Below are 24,861 nucleotides of genomic sequence, written 5' to 3' on the forward strand. Positions count from 1 at the left end.
TTCCACACCCTAGTACAGTCAATGGTAGTCAGTCACCTGGACTACTGTAATGCACTATACGCCGGCTGCAAAGAACAGACTATCAAAAAACTCCAAACAGCCCAGAATACCGCCGCTAGACTCATATTTGGAAAAACTAAATATGAAAGTGCAAAACCCCTAAGAGAGAAACTTCATTGGCTCCCACTCAAAGAACGCATTGCATTCAAGATTTGCACAATTGTATACAAAATCATTCACGCAGACACCCCAATCTACATGCTAAACCTTGTGGACTTGCCTCCCAGGAACGCTGTAAGATCATCTCGCAAATTTCTCAATCTGCACTTCCCCAGCTGTAAAGGACTAAAATACAAGCTGATGCATGCCACCACCTTCTCCTACTTGAGCACGCAGCTGTGGAACGCTTTACCTACAGACCTAAAAGCTACTGACGAAATAACTAACTTCCGCAAATCTCTGAAGACATATCTCTTCCAAAAGGCCTACAAAGAAAACACGTGGAGGGGCATAATCGAACGAAAACGTCTATCTCCATGGGTGTTTATCTCCAAGAACGGGTCCGTGAAGGGGCGGACCGAACCGTATTTTCGAAACAAAATAGACGTTCATGTTTTATTCGACAATTTGTGAGCTGGGCGTTTTTGCTTTTCAGCGATAATGGAAAATGAAAGCACCCAGCTCAAAAACGAATAAATCCAAGGCATTTATTCGTGGGAGGGGCCAGGATTCGTAGTGCACTGGTCCCCCTCACATGCCAGGACACCAACCGGGCACCCTAGGGGGCACTTTAAAAAAAAAAAAAAAAGTAAAAGAGCTCCCAGGTGCATAGCACCCTTCCCTTGTGTGTTGAGCTCCCCAAATCCCCCTCAAAACCCACTGCCCACATGTCTACACCATTACTATAGCCCTAAGGGGTGAAGGGAGGCACCTACATGTGGGTACAGTGGGTTTGGGGGGGGGTTGGACGACTAAGCATTAAGCAGCACAATTGTAACAGGTAGGGGGGGGATGGGCCTGGGTCCACCTGCCTGAAGTCCACTGCACCCCCTAACAACTGCTCCAGGGACCTGCATACTGCTGCCAGGGAGGTGGGTATGACATTTGAGGGTGAAAATAAAAAGTTGTGAAACATCATTTTTTTGTGGTGGGAGGGGGTTAGTGACCACTGGGGGAGTCAGGGGAGGTCATCCCCGATTCCCTCTGGTGGTAATCTGGTCATTTAGGGCACTTTTTGGGGCCTTATTCGTGAAAAAACAGGGTCCAGGAAAAGTGCCCTAAATTCTAGCTACAAACGCATACTTTTTTTCCATTATCGGCGAAAGACGCCCATCTCTGTTCGGGTGACAACCATGCGCCAGTCCCGCCTTCACCACGCCTCCGACACGCCCCCGTCAACTTTGTACGCTTCCGCGATGGAGTGCAGTTGAAAACGTCCAAGTTCGGCTTTTGATTATACCGTGTTATTCGTTTTTATGAGATAAACATCCCTCTCCCGATTTAGGTCGGAACTTGGGCGTTTTTCTCATTCGATTATAAGCAGGATAGCCTACAAATCTACCTCAACAACCCACACAATTATTACAGTTCACCTCTATCCTACCTAACACCTTCCGTCTATCTTCTCTTACCCAACCTCAAACATTAATAATTGTACCTGTTATCATGAAATGATTCTGTTGATCTTCCCTTACCTAATCTTCAAACATTAAGAATTATACCTGTTATCATGAAATGATTATGTCATAACCATACTCTGTAAGCCACATTGAGCCTGCAAATAGGTGGGAAAATGTGGGATACAAATGCAATAAATAAATAAATAACAGGAGATTGAATTTGAGAGTTTTGAATTTTCCAGTTATTTTAGGAATATCAGTGTTGGAACTCTTTAAGAAATACCTGATAGAAGTTCTTCATTATTCATCCACTTTGATACCTCCAATTAATAAAATTTACTATTTACCAATTTCCACGAAAACAATGGATGATTTGAAGGATACAAGGGCTCAGGTACTGGAACAAGAGGAAGTAAATGAACCATTGGATATTTCGGCACTTCTAGAACAATCAATATCTGATATAAAGACTCGAAGTACAGTATTAGTTTCATTCGTTTTTGAACAAGACTTGAACTCATTATTGAAAATTTACTTTAGGAATTCCTGGACTCATTTCTGTGGGGCCAGGATTTGGATATACCAATATGTGATAAAAGTAACTCAAGAAAAGCGAAAGTTATTTCTAGCTTTAATGGAAGAAACTAAGGCTATTGGTGCAAAGTTTCTTCTTGTATATCCATGTAAGTGTATTGTTCACTATATGAATAATAAATATGTTTTCTTTGAACCCGATCAACTCAAATTTTTTTTGAATCAAAAATAATTATCCAATTATCCAATCCAATTCTGCTGTATAGCTATGATATATTAACGTGTTTAATAGACCAGGCCATATTCTTTGTATTTTTTCTAAAATGGACTCCTCACAAATGTTAGCCCCCCTTCCTTTTTCCCCATTTGTTGTGGTCTGAGGATGAGCTAAATTCATTTCTTTATGTTATATGATGCTTTGTCTGTTCTTTTTCTTTCTTTTCTTAATTATTTGCTTAAATGTTCTAGCTCTGTTTTTCTGGATACAAGTTAGATTGCTTGTAAACATTTAAATTTAATAAATAAAAATTAAAAAAAAAAGATTAACAGATAATTATATTTACTACTACTACTACTACTACTTAGCATTTCTATAGCGCTGCCAGGGTTACGCAGTGCTGTACAAGTTTAAACGTGGGAAGGACAGTCCCTGCTCAAGAGAGCTTACATATTTGTAGCATTTATGCCCTGCTCTTTCCCACTCGATGGCAGGCTCAGTGCGGCTTACAATAAATGGGAACAAAGCAGTGGCGTAGCCAAGGGTGGGCTTGGGTGGGCCCAGGCCCAACCACTTTGGGCTCAGGCCCACCCAGTAGCAGCACACCTATGATGTGGCTGGCAGGGATCCCCAACTGGAAAACTCCGAACAGCTGTCCCTCCTGCATACCTTGTAAACAGTAGCGAGAAGCAACTGATACATACTGCTCGCACCGGTCCCACAGCCTTCTCTCTGATGTATTCCCACCTATGTGGAGAAGTTGCATCAGGGAAGGCTGTGGGGCCAACATGAGCAGTGTGTATTAGTTGCTTCTCACTGCCAGTGAAAACCTATTTAAAAGGTATGCGGGGGAGGGGGGATGTTTGCGAGACCATATGGCATGTAGGCGAGAGAGAGAGAGAGAGACACCAAATCAGTTGTGGGACAGGGCACAGTTCTTCTGCCCACCCATCTTGGGCCCAGGCTACACCCTGGCTACACCCCTGGAACAAAGTGTAACAGAGATGACATAGGTTCAGTGCAGCTTACAATAAATGGGAATAAAGTGTATCAGAGATAATATAAGATATGGAAACATTTTACAGAGATACAAATTGTATAGAGAATGAGAAGACGAAGGAATATGGGGGCAGGATAAGGTATGGTTAATGCTAGTGGTTTGGTTTAGAGATGTGCTGAATATTCAAAGGGGTAGATTCAAAAAAGGTTGGCAAGTTTAGGTGCCAAAGATTTGGGTGCTAAGCATCATTTCTATAATGGTAGTTCTGCACAGAGCTACCATTATATAATAGCAGCGTAAGTCCACAATGAGGCACCCAACTTTAGGCATGAGCACTCATGCCAGCTTGAAGTCCTAGGCATGCCCCTCCCCAATCCATGCCCCCTTGCAAATATGTGCTATCCCCCAAATTCTATATATAGCACCTTAACTTGTGTGCACTAATTTGGTTGCATGAATAAATTGCGCTCACAATTTAATTGATTAACAAGCTAATCAGTGCCAATAATTGGTACTTAACAACCAATTAGCAGCACTAATTGGTTTAAATTAGAATGCACACACACAACTTTCTAGGCGTATCCTACAACATAGTGTGCATAAATTCTAATGCATGCAGTTGAAAAGGGTATATGGCCAATGGGTGTGGAATGGACGGGTTATGGGCATTTCAAAAAAACTATGCACTCTACTATGGAATACATCCAACCTGCGCCTAACCTAGGCACAGGTATAGGCCTGGGTTTAGGTGGCCTAAATGGGTGCACTTAATTTTTATTTGCAAGAATGGCACATAAGCATATTCTATAAACTACATCTAACTTTAAGAGTAGTTTATAGAATCACGCTAATTGCATGTTTTTTGAAACCAATTTTAAAGGCACCTTTTGTAGAATTTGGCACTATTTATTTTGTGTTCATATGTTCTAAAATACTGGCTAAGGTCATTTGCGTATATAATTGCTAATTGGTGCCATTTAGCACCAATTAAGACTATTTAGTGTCACATATTGCTAGTTAATATTAATCACTAGCTCATTATTATATTGTTACACGTGCAAATTTGTGCACTAAGCAGCAAGTTTGTCTCCCAATGCTGTTTCCTCTAAGCTGAGCGGGAGTCCTCGTCCTACCAGTAAGGGGTGATTTTTAACCATCCCATGTTCAATAGTGAGGGACAGGCAAACACTGCAGGAATACAGGGAACCTGCTGTTGATAGTAATTGAACACCCCCCCCCCCCCAACTGGCAGCAATGAAATTGGAGGATTCTTGATCAGAGGGAATAGTGGTGCTAAACTATAGAATTTGTGGGTTGGTTGTACCTGCTAAACATATAAACTTGACTCATTGGTTTTCAGTAGTACTATATGGATAGTGCTGCTGAAAATTGTCACCCAGCACCCTAGCACTATGCCTATAGTACCAGGGCACAGCAAGGGAATTCTACCCAAATATATGGCAGTGGTGATATTCAGCCACTGTATAGTTAAATACTGTGGAAGACTGACCACTAGTGGTAGAACAGTGAGATTACCATTAGAGTTCAGTGCTACTCCATCCTTATCCCACTAGATACAAGGACTCATCTCCAAGTAAGTCCAGGGCAGGCTAGTCAACCGGGGGGGGGGGGGGGGAAGGGTGATTGGGAATAGAGGAATGGAATGAGGGGCTCGGACATGAGATCAGAGAGGATTGGAAAGGGGGATCAGTTCAGAGGGCAGAGGGAATTGAGAGGGATGGTTTGGGTAATGGAGTGTGGGGGGGTGAGTGTGTGTGCTCAGATTCCATTAGCATATCGTAGTATAGGTATGCCTTCCTTTTAGGTGCCTACAGTTACACCAGCCATAGATGCCCAAATGTGGAAGGAGCCTGCCCATACTGTATCCTGAAGTTGCATGTATAATTGGCAGCCTTGTCCAGGCATCTCCCATAATCTACCCTTGTGAATGCCCCCTTATTTTTACCCATTATGCCACTTATACACACCCATACAGAATAGCCTTTAGGTGTTTTGCTGCCACTTATATGAATACATGTATACTTCCCTGTGAATATGCCAGTATTTGGAACTCAAGTGGCATTTAAATGTAGGTGCTCTGTTATATTTATTTTAGTTTTCAGTAGTAGCTCAAGGTGAGTTACATTCAGGTACACTGGGTATTTCCCTGTCCCCAGAGGGCTCACTATCTAAGTTTGTACCTGAGGCAATGGATGGCTAAGTGACTTGCCCAAGATTACAAGGAGCAGCAGTGCGATTTGAACCAGGCACCTCTGGATGAGAAGACCACTGCTCTGCAGCGCAGCAAAGAGAGGGTACAAAATACAAAACAAAGTCCAAATTGCAAAAGAAAGCACCAGGAGCCTTCAAAATCAGGACAAAATAACTTTAATCACACAACTTGAAAAGCAATCTTCAAAGAATGACCCGACACGGACCGTGTTTTGGCGCCTGCGTCAGGGGTCATGAGGGTCAGAAATACCATGTGCAATAGCAGGGCTTACTCTTCCGCACTTGTAACAGGATAAAAACACTGTCCTTCAGTGTTTTATGTACTTTAACACTGATGGACAGTGTTTTTATCTTGTTACATGTGTGGAAGAGTAAGCCCTGCTATTGCACATGGTATTTCTGACCCTTGTGACCCCTGACACAGGCGCTGAAGCGCCAAAACACGGCCCATGTCAGGTCAATCTTTGAAGATTTTTGTTCAAGTTGTTTGATTAAAGTAATTTTGTCCCACTTTTGAAGGTTTCTGGGGCTTTCTTTTGCAATTAAGACCACTGCTTTATCCACTGGGCCACTCCATAGAACTGACCTTTTTAAAAACATTATTTTATTGTTCAACAAGGAAAAGCAACCAACAATGGCTTGTATGTTTTCCAACAATGCAAACCATCAATGAATAAGAATCGGCAACACTGAATATACATGAAGAATTTAAACATACAGCCAGTGTTTTAAAACAATGCTGGCCACATGGTTTAAATATTGAACCAAATAGATTACTCCATGGAACTTGGGAGATGAACTAATCAAAAGCCCTCTTTGTGATGATCTAAGAGCCTTGATGTGTTCATACTTATGTCATTATTTCGCCAAGTATTTCAGTGTACCTTGACACAAGTATTTACAGATCAAAATATAGGACCTTACACTTAAATTTAGGTTCAACTGGCAGCTAATGAAGTCTATCTGTGACAGGTGTATTATAGTCATTGCCTACCAGTCTGTGTTTTGAAGTACTTCAAAAGTACTTGTAATCAGTGCAGCTACTGGACAATCCCTGATTAGAGATGAGCAGCCTGAAAATGTTCAGTTTGTGTCTTTTTCTATGTCATTTATAGGAATTTTCGTTTAGCCATTTTGTCAGTTGTCAATAATAGTATGACCTATTTAGAAATAAAAGGCTCTTTGGAAATAACGGACACTATGAACTCTTTCCCTAATACTATAGGTACACATGCATGCACAAGTTTGCACATACACAATAGTTCATACATGTGCAGTGGTTCCACTATTAGGAAAGACTGTGCCCTCTTTCTACATAGTATGCAGTATTTCTATTGGGGGGGGGGGGAGGTCTGCTCATTTTCATCTGGTAACAATATGCAGTGGCAAAAGATATATAATTGATGTTTCTTATTTCATTGCAAATGACAATCCATCCCTAGCCCTGATTCATGAAACTGCAAAGATCCCAATATGTCATCAGAGAATGTACATTTATTGCTAGGTTTGCCTGGTGTAAATAAAGCTGAAGTTGACTTATCATTTGTTGAAGGCAAAATATCAAACTCACATATATCTGAGAAACCATGGATAGTTAAACATTCAATTTCAATACAAGGCTAGTTACTAAGGGGCCCTTTTACTAAGCTGCATAATCATCTATACGCACACGCGTGCCAAAATGGAGTTACCACCCGGCTACCGCATGGCTCTTGCAGTAATTTCAGTTTTGGTGTGTGTCCTATAAGCGTATCGGAAAAATAATTTTTATTTTTGGACACATGTATCGAATGCATGCCAAGTGGCATTTGACACATACAGTTCATTACCGTGTGAGTCTTTACTGCTAGGTCAATGGCTGGTGGTAAGGTCTCAAACCCAAAATGGACACATGGCAATTTTGATTTTGCCGCACATCCATTTTTGGCAAACATAAAAAAGGCCTTTTTTACAGGTGCACTGAAAAATGGATCGGCGAGCACCCAAAACCCGCATCTACACTACCATAAGCCATTTTTCAGTGCACCTTAGTTTAGCACCAGTGGCCAACAGCAAAAGCGTTGCCCACTGCTGGCTGAATATCGAAGGTTTGTGTTTAACATTTAGCCATGACCACTTACGCCAGCCATAGACTGGGTGGAAGTGAAAACATCTAAATCTGTTAGTAACCCATGTAATTTGCAGTATTCTATAATTTACAAGAGTAAGAGGTAGGCCTGCCTATGTCCCATTGCAATATTCAGCACTTAACAAGCTATGATTACTTCTTAACGATAGAACTAACTTTTATGCAGTCCTATTTATGCAGTTAACCTGGCCAGTTAAGTGCTGAATATCAGAACTTAACTAGCCAAGTGCCAACTCTGCTCCTGGAACACCCCCAAAATATCCAGTTTTCTGTTTTTGCACTAACTGGTTATTTTCAGTGCCATTAACTCGTAAAGTTGCACTGAAAATTAACGGTTAGTTTAATTGGCTAGGAGTCATTTCTGGCCAATTAAATCACTTTGAATATTAGTCCCTTAGTTTCTAGCTGTGTCCTTGTCCTAATCCTAATCATGTGCAACCTTCTAACATCAGAATCACATATAGTACAATGTGCATGAAAAAATTACTTCTTATAAGTCCTCTATTTCAAAAACACTTGTGCTCTGGGACCTCAATTATCTGTGGTATAAATTCCCCTATTAAGCAAAGATACTGCAGTAGCTGTGTTGTTGCAGTGTGGTGTGTCCTTGCAAGAAACTCGTTTGAGTGCAAATGAACATCTTAAACTTCGTAGAGAATGGCTGGGTCATTGTTATAGTTCCATAGCCCCCTGTTCAATTTGATGCTCCCTTTTTTGCTTTTTTTACAAACTTTCCTGTAGAACTAGTGGACTCTGCACATCTGAAGTTCCTCACAGAAAATATATTCTTCTACTAGCAATCACTTTGGTTAGGAGAGTAAATTAACTCAGGCTAAGTTACCATACAAACTCTATGCCCTATTCCATAATCACAAGGGTGTTCTTTGGATACATCTTGTTCTTTCCTAAAGTAGTGATACCTTTCATTAGCATGAGAAAATAGTAGTCCTATCTTGTGTCCATTGCCCAATTCCAGTCTTTGTGAGAAAGGCCTCTATATTCTGGACTGCAAATAGGCTCCTGTCTTCTACTTAAAAGAAAAAGACAACCACCTTCAGTTATTTATAAAATGGACTCCATGTGTTCTCTCATCTGATCATTTGGTATAACAGGTACGCCACTTGCAGAAGGACTCAACAAGCTGGTTTCATTCTTATATGCAGTTCTTCCATGAATATGCAAATTCCCCTCTCAGTCCAAACTCATCAATAGAACTATTGCAGCAAGAGTAGCTCTCTTAGAGTCTGATTCATAAGTTAGTATCTATACAGTAGATTTGTGGCATTTTCCTCATTCATTTCAAAGTTCAGTGCATGACGATGTCTTTGGTCAAGTGATGCTGGCCAATCTGTCCTTATGAGCTAACAACTCTCACATTTCACTATATGGGCTGCTCAAAAGACTAAAGCAATTTAAGACTGAGCAACCCTAGGCTTGGTAGTCACCTACTTGTGTGCCTGACTAAAAATCCATCTTATCAACAGAAACGTAAAGTTGCTTACCTGTAACACATATTCTCTGTTAACAGCAGGACCGATAGAGCACACAATCCTACCCACTTCTCCAAGAGTTGTTTTTCCTTTTATTGCTTTAAAATAAGTTGAAGAGATGAGGAGTTACTTTGTGTAGGAAGGGCCATGCATGCTCAGAATGTTACACTAAGTTATGAGCTTCAGGAGAGTATTGTGTCTCAGCACCAGAGGATGACATCATCTACTTGTTTGCTTTATCAATCCTGTTCATTATGGAAAGCACCTGTTACAGGTAAGCAACATTTATTTTTTCATGTTTCCAGCCTAATGATGTATCAGATTTGGTATCTTTAATTAATTCAACTTATGTCTACAACATTGATAAAGCTTATCCTCCAGCTCTTCTTGAACTCTCACTCACTAGTTTGTGTCAGCATCCTCTGTAGAACATCTTAAGTAAGAATAGTCAACAATAAAATGCATTTATACAAATTCATTAAGGTGTCCTAGATTTTATCTAGGGTTAACACACCCATACTAACATCCTCCATTTTTCCTTGTAGAATCAGAGAAGAAATGGGTTCCAGTTTCATACTCATCACCACTCCTACACCTTTCCCTTGCCATATCTTATATTTTCCTCTGTCATTTTAGCTTGATAAATACGAATCAAATATGTTTTACAATGGAGAAAGTGTTGTGGATGTGTAAAGATGAAATGCATTATTAAGAAGTGAATGTACACCTCCAAGACTGACAAAGGGTGGCAGTAAGGTGCATCTATCTCCATTTATGTAAGGATGGCAATGGGTGCTCTTCAAAAGCAAGGTCATACTTCACTGTAAGTGGCTATATTTAATGTATTGAAATCACTTCTTAAAGTCTTTAAGAAAGCAGCATCATTGCGTGTACAGTCTGGAATCAACAACATTAATTGAAATATAAATCTTAAGAGAATCCGAACAAATCAAGTCAAATAAGATAGTGCTATTCCACATATGCTGAACAGAAAATATTTAACGATTGTACCAATTGACCATATAGTGAATCCTTTAAGAAAGAATGGTCCAAAGTGTTTTCATTTATCTAAACCACTGTCACTCAGCACTTTGAGTTGTCATAGTATTGTGTGTTCTCATGAATTACTTGTGCTGTTTGTTTTTCCTTTATCAGTCATCAGCCCATCAGCTGGGCCATTCATAATGACTTTTGGCAGCTCATCAGGGGAGTTCAGAGCCTTGAATACAGCTTATCAACTATCACACCTCATTGTGTGAAACTGTTTACCCTGTTGTCTTTTTCCTGTAAATATTACAAGTAGTGCACTAAAAGGAAAGATGTGTGAAAAATGAAAGGGCTTAACCTTGTAGCAGTTTGCTGAGATGTCAGGTCTGTGTTGACTGATAATTCACAACACCCTGTGTTTCAGTTATTTTGCTAAATAACATGTAGACACTCTACTTTGAAGTCTTATATATGATAGTTAATTAAACAACATTTAATTTGGCCTAACATTTGTGTCAGTTTTGTGAAAGCAGCCTCTATAATTAGGGAATACAGATCAGGTTTCTGTCAGACTTATAACCTCTCACTCTAATTTAAGGCTTTACTTCTACACTGTATGTCACACTTGGTATGCTGAATTTTTTTTTCACTGTCTTTACGCTTCACTGGTAACAAAGTTGCCCATATTATACAACTGACAGTAAACTGGATCATCCCCACACATGTAAGGGAACATAATTTACCAGAATCCTAGAATCAAAAGACTGAAATTGCTATCATAGGTTTATTGTGTATACTCACAACAGAGTATCACATGTTAAAGTATAACTCTATTGGTACAATTAATCTGAATATGTTCTATGTCATATTCTAAGATTTGATTACATAATATTTTATATATATTAAAGTTAATGAGCAATTTTCAATATATGCAACTGGATATTAGCCTAGTTAATTGGTATCACTCCTTCCAGCATCTAACCCCTCCTCCTCCCACCTATACCCCTTCAATTTATCCCAAAACACACACAGACACAAAACATGATTTAAACTTGGCCACAGCTTTATTCCAGAAAATCAATCAGGAAGCCCAAGCCATAGCACTATATAACATATAGCTATATAATGCTATATAGCCACAATTTCTGGTATCTACACACCATGTCAATAGCTAGATGGTCCCATGCCATCCAAACCACCAGGTATCCCACTGTGGCAGCTCAAAACCCCGTGAACCATAGTTTATACCATACTACTAGCTGCAAACTACCAACTCCCTAGACTCAGAACCAACTAGGTCCATGCCAAATGAACCCTTGTCCACCAATGTATCCCCTAAACCACCAAATAAGCCTCCAGTTTCTATCCTTAATGGCCTTTGGCTCAGGTTACCTCACCAATGCCCAGTCTGGACCTTTCCCCCAATATAATAAAGCCAAGGTCAAGACAAATGAGAATGGAGAACCCTCCAAGGTCTACTGTAAGTCATTAAGAAATAACTCCTGTCTACTCTCAGACAAATGCACCTCATCCTCTAAAAACAAGCCCAGACACTCCATATCAACCCATTCATGCAACACCTGGCAGTCTCCTTGACTCTGCAACCACTGACTAATCTGTTGGTTCACTTTAACCAAGCCCCTAGACTACCTCATTTGACCCTTGCAAGAAGGCCTGGGAATGATGTCCAACCACAATAACTGAACTCCAGGACATAAAACTAAACACTTCCTTCATGTATTCCTTTGCTGCATATATAAGTTGCTTGGAGGTCTAAGGCCCAAATCATTTCTACCATTATGTACCAATTACACCAATGGCTGTTGCCATTTCTAAAATGATGAATCAAATAAATAAGGAGCTGCATCCAACACATTCCCCATTCAGCCAGCCAAACTACAGAAGTCAACTGCGACAATAAGCCCAACTATGCACCATAGAGATGAGACATAGCTTTTCTGTCAGTCCAGTAGATGAATGAATGGCCCACCAGCCAGATGGCAATCCTGTGAAAACTCAGACCTGCAAAAGAAAACAAAAAAACACAAGCAGTCTAAAGTTCCTCATTCTACAGCCTCATGTAACCACAATAGGCCAAAGAAGATTATCTACTAATCCTCTGAATTACATTACTCCCCAACTCTGCAGAAGCTGCACTCATAGCAGCACCAATTTTAAATGAATGGGTACCATACAGCATTGGATCACAACCTACCTCAGTTAAAGTAAGTTGCAGGACTGCCAAAAACTGAAAGCAAGTTAACAGTAAAGAAATGATGCAAAAATAAATGCACACCCTCCTGCATTTGTACCTCCAAATATCTTTCCAAATTATGACAAGGGCAAGTGGGGAGATATGGAAGCCTCCACAAGTGCACCTCCCAGCCCTACCTAACTGATCAGTTTTTGACCAAGCAATCCAAAGGCATATTTCCAATTCTTCAACCTTCACTTAGGAGAACAACAGCCCAGAGGTAGAACTATCATATCTGGACAATACCACCAACTCCCCAATTCTAAAAGGACCAAAAAAGCCCAAACAAAATGCAGTCTGAAATAAAAGGGCCTCAAACGGTGACCTGGCAATGGCAGGGACAGCTTCCCATAACCACACTAATAGGTTATGTATTATTAGCCTCTGACTGTCCGGATGCAATAGGGCAGCACATGCCCACCCTTGAGGGACTTTCTGGACCAAAAATTCACCAACCGGAATCCCCCTAACAAATGCCTTCGCAAAAAAAAAAAAAAAAAAAAAAGCAAATTCTGAAATGTGTCTCATATCATGCCCCCCTCAAACAGTTCCTGATCCTTGGCTATGGCCACATATTCGGCCATATCAACTTGTGACCCTGGCACCAAGTGTCAACCCTTGCCCTCCAAAAACACTGTTACTTTCCTGAATCTGGACAAGTAGACTCTCCAAGTTGCTGAAGAAAGTGATTTCTTCAACAATTCCCAGATGACAATCTGCTGAAATTCCAAAGGCATATAGGCATCTCTGCCCCTCTCAGATCCATTTGTGGTGCCAAATCCTGAAAAATGGAGCACTTGGAAATGAGAAAGAGTCAGCAATCCTGTTTACCATACCTGGAACATGCTTAGCTAGAACTAATACATTTCCTTGCAAACAGCACCATACAAAACTCACAAAAGCCCAGACACCTTTAAACACCTAGCAGCCTGCTGATTAATGATCTCCACAGCCCAAAATTTGTAATATCAAAATAACACCTTCTTATTAGCCAACTTTTCTGGCTAAATATTCAATGCCACAAAAAAGGGAAAAAGCTCTAAGAATGTGATGTTACGAATAACACCATCTGCCACCCACCAATCTGGCCGTGGACCAGCACACCATGCACCCCACATTACAGCTCATAGCCAATGCCCCCCCCCCCCCATAGCATCAAAGAATAATTCCAAGTTGACCTATGATATTTTACTACCAAGAAACCACTGCTACACCATTGAAGTCCTATAAAAAAAATGACCCCATATCCTAAGGTCCTCTCATACCACTGGACAAGTGCACAAAATTATGCTGCCGAAGAACCCCTGACATTCCAACAGATGGTGACAAAATGGTCTACTCAAAGGAATTAATCTACATACAAAGTTAAGTACACCCACCAAACTTTGTGGCATTTTCAAAGCCTCCTAGCCTCAGCAACCAGCTGCTCACAAAGCTTCATAATTTTGTCATAAGGAAAACTGGACACCATCAAAACTGTGTCAGTCTCTATGACCAAAACATTTCAATATGGTAACAGGACCCTCCATCTTTTCCACAGCCAATAGGATACCAAAATTAGGTGCCACTTGGAGAAAACCCTGCAAAAGGTGTTGGCACATATCAACACCCACCGACCCTGTAAACAAAAAAATCATCCAAATAATGCACCAACAGGTCAAAACCTGTCACCTGAGCTGTAACCCAATGCACTAAAGAAGCAAATAAGAATAGGAAATAGAGCATCCCTTGGAGAAACAATGATCCATATAAAACATATTCTGAAAAGTAAATCCCAATAGCAGAAAAGAGTCGAGGGACTGATAGCGAATGAAAAGCAGACTCAATATCTGCTTTTGCCAAAAGAGCCCCCACTGCCATACCAGCCACAGTGTTGAATCAAAAGAAAGTAATGCACTGAGCACAATTCCTTCAGCACAAAATCATTAACAGAAGCCCCACATGGGCAAGACAAATTACGGATTAAGCTAAATTTACCACACTCCTTTTTGGGAACCACCCCCAAAGGCCAATACCATGAGTTGTGGAAATGGTTTCTCCAAAAAAGGCCCCACAATTCTTCTCAAACACAAGTCCTTCTCCAGTTTCTCCAAAACAACCTCCAGCAAATTAGACACAAATGTGGAATTATTTGCTACCATGTTCCTAATCTGCCCCACAAATGGAATCCTAAACCCAAACTTAAACCCCTGTTCCAACAGCTTCACAGCCCTATGCTGTAGTTATCAATCCAGCCAAGGATGCATTGCAGCCACCTGTACTGGAGTACTCACCTGCCAAAAAAAACCTGCCTGTATTACCTGACACTGCTTGCTTTGGGTACTTAGGAGCTGCATGGAACATACATGCCGGAATTTGAAATCAGGGAATAGACAGTTGATCTGTTGAACCACTATCAGACGTCAGAACTCCTTGCCTGGGATGTCGTGACCATTCCATAAAATGTCCCTGCAGAAATCAATTCAAGTTAACTATGTTGGCCTATGCTAACTGCTAGTAAGTACCCTCATACCCAGAAAACAGTCATAACCTCTATCTGCTATGGAAAGAAAATATAAATTTCTACTTCTAGTAAAATTTCAAGGTAACAAAAATTGGTGAATCAATTTGGAAGCAATGCAAAGTAATTTATAAAGAATTCTCTTGACTTTCTGAAAGCATGTCTCCTATACATATCACTTATGTTTTCAAAGTACAGTATTATCTTTTCTTTTATTTTATGATTTTTTTTGTACATGATAGGCTCTTCTTCACTTATAACATGGCTCTTCATATAAAAATGCATTCTGTTTGCAGTAAACATGATAAATCACTTGCCAAATATTGTGACTGCCTCATTGGAGCTATTGAGCTTTAATAACCAAGGTTTATATTCTCAAAAAGCAGTGTGCAAGAGAAGTAATAATATGCTATTTTACTGTGTTGGGCACAGGAAAATCAATAGTTAGTTACAACTTGAAATACCATAGCTGGTCTAGTGCAGCTTTCAATGAAACTTGTGTTCAAGGCTGGGAACAATATAGAAGATATATTTCTGTGCAGAAGTCATATTTAATTCTTCCAAAGTCATATATAATTCTATCTGTGCATACCTGTTAGCTGCAATTAGATATCTGACATCAGTGCAGGCTACAGCTATTAAAAAAATGCTGCCTTAAATAAGGTATGTAGAATACAGTATAGTGGCAAACTTAAGATCACTCTGTGGAATAAATAAAATCAGTATCCAGGGATTCTTCACCCATTGTGCTTTTCAACCCCAGAACATTTCTTCTTTTAAAGCCAAGTAAATCTATATTTTAAAATTTGTGTTTTCATATCCTGTTAATTGGTAGTCTACTAATAGATTTTCCATGTCCGTATTCATCGTGTGCTAAATAAATAAATAATAACATTTTTTTTAAAATCCCACAACAGAATTATAGACTTTGGTATATAGTAGTTGGAAAATGCATTATTGTCTGACAGCAATTTAGTGGCCTTAGTGATGTGTTAGAAGTTTCAGTTCAGTTCCCAGTGGGCAGGTGTCCATATCACAATGGGCACTAATTGGTAACCCAGCGAGCAACCTCAGCAGATAGGTCAGATGCTGAATGGAAATTACAATTAACCCCATCTCTGCCAAGATCATTTATCTTCAAAGAAATGTCATTTTTGTTTTGGAGGGGGGGGGGGCAATCAAATGTTTAAACCACAATAAAATATTCTTCCTTCATCTAAAGCTTTGTAAACTAAAATAACAAAGTGGCGGGGAAATTCAGAAGCACTTGTCAAAGCTAAAGCAGCTCCTACCCAGACAAGTGATGCTCAGCAGGGTCAACCATGGATTTTCAGTAGCATTACCAAGATAATTCCAATGAAAATCTACACTGATTACTCTGGCTCTATCTGGATAGTGTCAGGGTGATCTTGCAGTGGAGTGAAGGTCGATTTGGGAGTTATCCAGGTACTATAAATATTCAGTGCCGGTACCCAGATAATGGTCCAGATAAGTTAGGAAAGCTGAATGTCAGTGGCACCTGCATAACCTTTGGTGGCCTCCTTATACCCAGATATTCAGTACTGGCATCAGGTTATAGCCCAGCACTGAATATCCAGCCATAAACTTAAACACCGTGGTCAGTATTTGAAGACAATGCTGACTACAGTGTTTAAAACCTATTTTATAAAGATGTATAGGCACCTACAGTATATGTCTTGATAAAATACTTGGGTTCACCAGCAGAAATCATGAGCAGATTGATGACATTTATGATCAGGTGTAGGCATAAATGTTAGCGCTTAAAATACATGTGTATTTTATAAAATATACACAGTATTTCCACAGTGTTCAAAAATATTAACTGCTGGTTTTACCGGTGTAACTTGTCAGTTTTCAAAGACTTTAACCACAAGGTTTACAACACCAACCTCAACCAAGTAACACTAGAATATTATACTTGCTAACAAATCATTAATTACAGTGCAAAACCACTTTTTTATATAAGAAATGTCAAAAAAATTTTAAAGTAAGAAATGCTTAAAGCAATGTCGGGTGGGGTCAGCTATCTTGACATGAGTCATGTTTCACCCCAGCTGCTTCAAGGATCACCCCCTAAATCTTTAAGCATCAACTCACTGGTAATATAGAGAGAAGTAACATGTTACCAGTGAACTGACGCTTAAAGATTTAGAGCGCAATCCTTAAAGATGGTTGCTCTTTGTAGGTGGTCAAATAACTCTGCTATAAGTGATGGCAATGGCATTCAGGCCATGATAGTCGATGCAGGGCTTTAGGGATCCATCTTTCTTCTTCATAAAAAGAATCCAATCCCAGATGGAGAGGTACCTGTAGAGGGGGACTGATGAAATCCTGCTGCAGGTTATCTTGGATATACTCCTTCATAGCCTTCATCTCAGAAATGGAAAGTGAGTAAACTTTGCCCTTGGGTGGCATCTTGCCTGGCATCAGATCAATGGAGTAATCACAGTCCCAATGAGGTGGTAGTTTCTTGACTTATTTTTTTGAAAAAGATGTCTGCATAGGCAGCATAAACTGTCAGAAGACCAGGAGGCAGGAGAGCTTCAGTTTTGGCCAGGTTTAGCTGAGGTTGAACAGGTGTCAAGTAAAAATGAAAACAGGTATGACCCAGGGCCAGAATATCTCCTATGTGCCAATTGATATTAGGCTAACGTTTCTGTAACCAGAGAAGACCCAAAAGGACCTGATTGATGTTCTATCATCTCTTGAAAGGATGACTATGAGAAAATGAGGAAAATGGTTAAAAAGAAGATAAAAGGATCAGTCTCAAAGATTAGGACTTTAAAGCAGGCATGGATGTTGTTTAAAAATATCATCGTGGAAGCCCAGACCAGATGCATTCCATGTATTAACAAAGGTGGAAAGAAGATCAAATGACAGCCAGAATGGTTAAAAGATGAAGTGAAAGAGGCTATTAGAAACAAAAGAACATCCTTCAATGAATGGAAAAAGGATCCAAATGAAGAACATAAGAAGCAACATAAGCATTGGCAAGCTAGATGCAAAGCACTGATAACGAAAGCTAAAAGAGAATATGAAGAAATACTTGCCACAGAGACAAAAAAAAAATCATAGTAACAACTTTTTCAGGTACATCAGAAGCAGAAAGCCTTTGAGGGAATCCCTGTGACCATAAGATCATGAAGTAGCAAAAGGGGTATTTAGGGAGGACCAGGCCATAGTGGAGAGATTGAATTAATTCTTCGCTTCAGTCTTTATGGAAAAAGATGTAAGAGATCTACCTGTATCAGGAATGGTTTTCAGGGGTGACAATGCTGAGGAACTGAAAGAAATCTCGATGAACCTGGAAGACATACTGAGCCAAATCGTTAGAGTGATAAGTCACCTGAACCGGATGGTATACAACACAGGGTACTGAAAGAACTCAAACATGCAACTGCTGATCTACTGTTTGTGATCTGTAATCTGTCATTAAAATTGTCATAGCACCTGAAGATTGGAGAGTGGCCAATGTAACACCATTTTTTAAAAATAATTCCAAGTGTGATCAAGGAAATCACAGACCAGTAAGCCTGACTTCAGTGCTAGTCAAAATAATGGAAACTGTTATAAAGAATTAAATTACAGAAAACATAGACAAACTTGATTTAATAGGACAGAGTCAGTATGGGTTCAGCCAATGGAAGTCTTGCCTCAACAATTTGCTTAATTTCTTTGAAGGCATGAATAAACATGTGGATAAAGGTGAGCCAATTGATGTAGTGCATCTAGATTTTCAGAAAGCATTTCACAAAGCTCCTCATGAAAGACTCCTGAGAAAATTAAAAAGTCATGGGATAGGAGGCAATTTCCTTCTGTGCATTGGGAATTAATTATAGGACAGAAAACAGAGGGTAGGTTTAAATGACCATGTTTCTCGAATGAAAAGGGTGAATAGTGGAGTGCTGCAGGGATCTGTACTAGAACCGATACTATTTAACATATATATAAATGATCTGGAAATCAGAATGACCAGTGAGGTGATAAAATTTGCAGATGACACAAAACTATTCAAAGTTATCAAAAACGAATGCAGATTTTGAAAACTTGCAGGAAGACTGTAGGAAACAGGAAGAGTGGGCATCCAAATGTTAGATTAAATTTAATTTGGACAAATGCAAAGAGATGTACATTGGGAAGAATAATCAGAATCATAGTTACTTGATGCTAAGATCCACCTTAGGTGTCAGCACTCAAAAAAAAATCTAGGTATCATTTTAGACATTACACTGAAATTTTCTGCTCAGTGTGTGGCAGCAACTAGTAAAGCAAACACGATGCTAGAAATTATTAGGAAAGGGATGGAAAATAAAACTAAGAATATTATAATGACTTGTATTGCTACATGGTGAAATCTTATCTTGAGTATTGCATTCAATTCTGGTTGTTGTATCTCAAAAAAATATAGCAGAATTAGAATAGGTCCAAGGAAAAATGACCAAAATGATAAAGGGGATGGAACTCCTCCCATATAAGAAAAGGTTAAAGAGGTTAAGGCTCTTCAGCTTGGAAAAGAGATAGCTGAGGGGGGTGGGGGATATGATTGAGGCCTGCAAGATCCTGAGTAGTGTAGAACAGGTAAAAGTGAATCAAATTTCCACTCTAAGTACAAAGACCAGGGGACACTCAATGAAATTACATGGAAATAGGAGGAAATATATTTTCACTCAAAGAATAGTTACATTCTGGAACTTGTTTCCAGAGGGTGTGGTAACACCGGTTAGCACATCTGGGTTTAAAAAAAGGTTTGGGCAAGTTCCTGGAGGAATAGTCTATTATCGACACGGACATGGGGGAAGCCAGTGCTTGCCCTTGGACTGGTAGCATGGAATGTTGCTACTAATTGGGTTTCTGCCAGGTACTTGTGACCTGAATTGACCACTGTTGGAACCAGGATACTAGGCTAGATGGACCATTGATCTGACCCAGTATGGTTATTCTTATGCTCTTATATTGATATCATAAAAAATAGCAAGTTTGTTTGATTTTACTTATTGGTCATTCCATGTTGATTTTAAAAGTCTATTATTTTAGAGGAAGGAAAAGACCTCAGATGCTCAGCCTGTTGTTTCTATTTTTACAACAAAAAAAGCTGTGCGAACGTCCTCACAGGTCTAAAAAACCTCCTCTTTTATTTTCAAAAGAGTTTTTTGCTTTCAGTTAATTACTGATCATTCACATTGGTTATTTATGCTTCTTAATGAGATCAAATCTACAGTTTCAGATTGAAATCTTAAGACTTGAAAGGCACTTATCTGTTTCAAAAAACCTCTTCTCTTGCTTTTTCGGTTTGATCAACAGAGTACCTCCGTTTCACAGTATGCTTCTTCGAGAGCCAAACTGTCAGCATCACTTTTTAAAAGTCCTGACAGAGTGCCTGCAAGTACCTCTCCTTTATTTGGTATTTGGTATATTGATGGAAGAGGACCACCAGAAGAGAAATAGGGCTAGTAATCAAAATATGCCCAGGAAGGGGGTCCCTGTAAACTGAGGAGATACATAGGCGTTTCCTGAGGGGGTTTACAAGAATATCATACTGGAATGTCAAGTGTTGGTCTATAAAGTACCTGGCAGCCCAGGAATAAAGGAAGGTTTAGACAATGATTTGCTTATCTTCCCATTGAAGGATGACCAGTAAGGTGACAAGGAAGGTTGGAGCAGTTTGGAATAGACCTAGGTGTGCTTTCACAACCAACCCTAGACCTTGGAGTTTCCCGATTTCTTGGGAATTTTGGTTACATAGAGGGGCATAATCAAACGCGAACGCCCATCTCCATGGGCGTCTATCTCCGAGAACGGGTACGTGAAGGGGTGGGACAAACCGTATTTTTGAAAAAAATGGGCATCCATCTTTTTTCCGATAATACGGTTTGTGCCAGCCAAATGCGTCGGATTTGTGCGGATTTCAGCTGGGCGGTATCGTTTTTCAGCGATAATGGAAACCAAAGGTGCCCAGCTCAAAAATGACCAAATCCAAGGCATTGGGTTGTGGGAGGGGCCAGGATTCGTAGTGCACTGGTTCCCCCTGACATGCCAGGACACCAACCGGGCACCCTAGGGGGCACTGGTAGCAATTTAAAAAACAAAGCAAACTACCTCTGAAGTCCATAGCTCCCTTCCCTTGGGTGCTGAGCCCCCCAATCCCTCCCCAAAACCCACTCCCCACAACTCTACACCATTACCATAGCACTTATGGCTGAAGGGGGGCACCTAGATGTGGGTACAGTGGGTTTTGGGGGCTCCCATTTACTACCACAAGTGTAACTGGTAGTGTTATTTATTGAAGTTAAGTGACAGAGGGGAAAATGAATGATGATGTGCGAATGTCAATGTTAAGGGATCAATGAGGATTTTTAGTGTTAGAAAAGGAAAATATTATTCCAAGTTGCCCACCTTCTGATGGTCTACAAAAATAAATTTAGTAGTTGAGAGAACTTTATTGATTGAATGATTAATTTTTTTCTCTATATATAAACTATACTAGACCATGTTAAATAATGGCTATTACTTAAATGAAATGAGATTCAGTTTTTTTTTTTTTGGTATGGTAGCTTCCATGGAGAAAATATGCTAGTTCTGATCTGCAGCTGGTTTTTTTTTTTTTTTTTTTAGGGGGGGGGGGGGGAGATAGAGATTTTGTGGCTGCAGAGCATGATTACATGTAATTCATAAGAACTGCTATACTGTATCAGACCAAAGGTCCATGAGGGTCATGTATGCAGTGTGTCACTTATGTGAGTGTCCCAACTGAAAAAAGTTGAGAACTACTGTTCTTAAACAGTTGCCATGTGGACCATAGGTAGTCATTGCACTCCTACCTTGCACCCTGTTTTACAAGGTTCTTCTGTCTCTTTAGTTCAACAAGTCAAATATCATGATATAATTTTTGATCAGCAACTCTCTTTTGAACCACAGATTGTATTGTTGGTTAGAAGTAGCTATTTCACTTTGTGCCAATTTGCACCCAGGGCAGACCGCCCCCACCGCCCCCCCTTGGTATGCCACTGGCTAGTCTGCTTCAATATCTTCTCAAACATCTGCATTCCATAGAAAATACCACACTTAAGAGTTATTTCATGCTAAGAAATTTAATCATATTACTTCTCTGTTCATCAAATAATCATGCCTCCCCATCTATTTCCAAATCCAGTTTAAGGTTCTTCCTCTTATTAAGATTCTTCATGCAGGTACCCTTTTGTACATTTTTTTAATCCGCTGTTCCCTATGTACCTACATTCTCTTAATGATCATCTACACATACTTTCTGTCTCTATGGCAAAATTTGTTTCTACAATGAAAAGTACTTTTTATTGTATAGCTCTCTCTCTTTGGAATTCTTTGCCAAAAGCTCTTCATCTTGGAAATTCATGTTAAGTCTGCTTTAAAGACTCATCTGCCTTTGGTGACCAAATTGGGAGGATTGAGGCATCGGGGGTGTGAATATCATTGCCTGTTAAGTTTGACTGCTGGGTTGCCTCTTAGGCACTGACTGTATGAATGACTCTTTGGGGTGTTTGACTCCTAGCTTTTTATTTCTTTGTCCTGTCATCATTGCCATTTCATTCAGTTTCTTTAAATATTTTTTGTAATGTACACACTGCTCTTGGTTTTGTATTTTTTCATAAAGAGCAGTATATCAAGTTCAATATACCTTAACTATAACCAAACAATGAGCACACACATTTACACCTGCAACCAATGACACCTAAGTGTCAAGTAACTAATCTTTTTGGACCTGCTGTTTGATGCTGGAGACTAGCCTGATAGCAAAACACTGACAAACCATAAATTTTCTACCCTCTTGTCCTCTGCCTCCTCTCACCCACCTTTATCTCTCTATTAATATTTTTGTCTCTGGTTTTTTTCTCTGCCCCACTCTTTCTTCCTTTTTTGTCTGTTTATCTGCTTCTTTGCTTCTCTCTTGATATCTACCTGGTCTTTCTGTGTCCCTGCCTGCCAGTTCATTCTCTCTGTGCTAATGTCTCTGCATCTGTCTGGTCTCTTTGTCTGTGGGTAGGAAGCATAAAGATATACATAGTAACAGAGGCAGTCAGGATCATCCCAAGGGTATCTCTCTGACAACCTAGGAGAACTTTAACTGTCTGCCTCTCACTTCAGGGCAACTCAAGCATCTCCCCCCATCCTAGGGCTGGCTCAAGGAATTATGGAGCCCTAAGTTAACTTTCTTCAATGCACCCCCCCCCCCACATTGTTTCCATCTCTTGCAACCCCTGTTTTGCTGTCATCACCGGTGACCCCACAAGTCCTGCATTTCTCCTTCACTCGCTTGTTTCAGCGTCTCTCCCCTTCTCTCTTTGCCCCCCAATCTGCTCTCTCCCTCATTCTTCCACCACAGTCCTGTACTCTTTACCATGGTTGCTGGCAGTAGTGGCAGCAGCATGAACAACAGGTGGTTTTCAGCCCACCCCTGGGTCTTCCCTCTGCTGTGTCCTACCTCTTCTGATGCAATTTTCTGTGAGTGGGATGCAGCAGAGGGAAGACACAGGGAGTGTCCCAAAAACCACATGTTATTCATTTGGCTGTTGCTGCTGCACTGCTGGCAACCAAGTAAAGTGTACAGGACAGCAATGGAAAAGGGAGGGAGAAATGCCAGACTTGCAGGGAAGGTGGAAGAGAATGTTTAAAGTGAGGCACTGGTGGTAATGTCAGAGGCTGGGAATTTTGGTGCCCTTTGTTACACAGCACCCTGAGCCAGTGTCTCACCTGGTCCAATGGTTAAGCTGGTCCTGCCCCATTTCACTCATGTCCAGCATCTCCCCTTCTCTTCCCTACTTCTCCATAGTACTATGTCTCCCTTTCCCACCTTCTGTAATATTCCGCATTTCTCCCTTCCCTACCTCCCTGAAGTGCAGTACTTCCCTCTTTACCTAATCATCCCTATTGTACCCAGAATCTTCATCCCTCCCTACTTCTTGTAGTATCCAGCATCTTCTATCTTCCTTACTACCTTTATTATATCTAGAATCTCCCTCCTTCCCTACCCATCCTGTGATGTCCAACATCTCTACCCTTCCCTTCTGGTGTTTAGTACTGTATCATTTTCCATCCTCTCCTCTCTATCTTGAGGAGTTCAAGGGCTTCCCTTCCTTACACTTTCCAGGGTGGTACTGAAATAGCAGTCAACATACCAATGGAAGACATCATGGCCGATGTTGAAGCTAAGCATCCACACATGCTCATGGAACACCAACTTCTTCTAAAACATGAAGTTGGGGGGGGCAGGATCCAGCAGAGCTTGAGTATTCACAGATGCTCAAGGCCCTGTGCCAGCTGCCGTGTCTTCCATAGGCATGCTGACAGCCATGTTGGTGCCATCCCTAAACTGTTCCATCCTAGGTGCCTTATTGCCATTATTGAGAAGAAATCCAGGCATTCAGTAACATAGCAGCCTAAGAATGCACTAAGGAGCTCCATATACACAGCACATTCCTTGCTGTAGCTTTACTTCTTCCCCAAGCCCTCAGGCCAAGGCCTCCATCAAACATATATTTCCATCAAGAATGGCATAGCAGTTCTTGCTTATTACAACACCTATGCAATCATTGTTTGAAAAGCTGACAGAACAAGCAGTGCATTTGCTGTGAACTATCCTCCTTAGAAGCCATAGTAAAGCATTTACATGATCAAGGGTGGGACGTGGAGCCAGGTAAGACAAGCCACACACTCTCAGCAAATTACAATGGAAGCAAATAATATTTATTAAAGGTGTCCGGTAAGGGCTCGTGTTCACTTTATAGAAAGGGAGGAAACAATACTCAAAGCTAGTTCTGTAGACATAACATCGTTCTTGGATGGCCTGCTTCTGCAGGGTCACAACATGCATGAATGTCTCTCAGCTCAGCAGCAACTCTTACTGGC

The sequence above is a fragment of the Microcaecilia unicolor genome, chromosome 5 (genome assembly GCF_901765095.1).
Source record: "Microcaecilia unicolor chromosome 5, aMicUni1.1, whole genome shotgun sequence".
Classification (NCBI taxonomy): domain Eukaryota; kingdom Metazoa; phylum Chordata; class Amphibia; order Gymnophiona; family Siphonopidae; genus Microcaecilia; species Microcaecilia unicolor.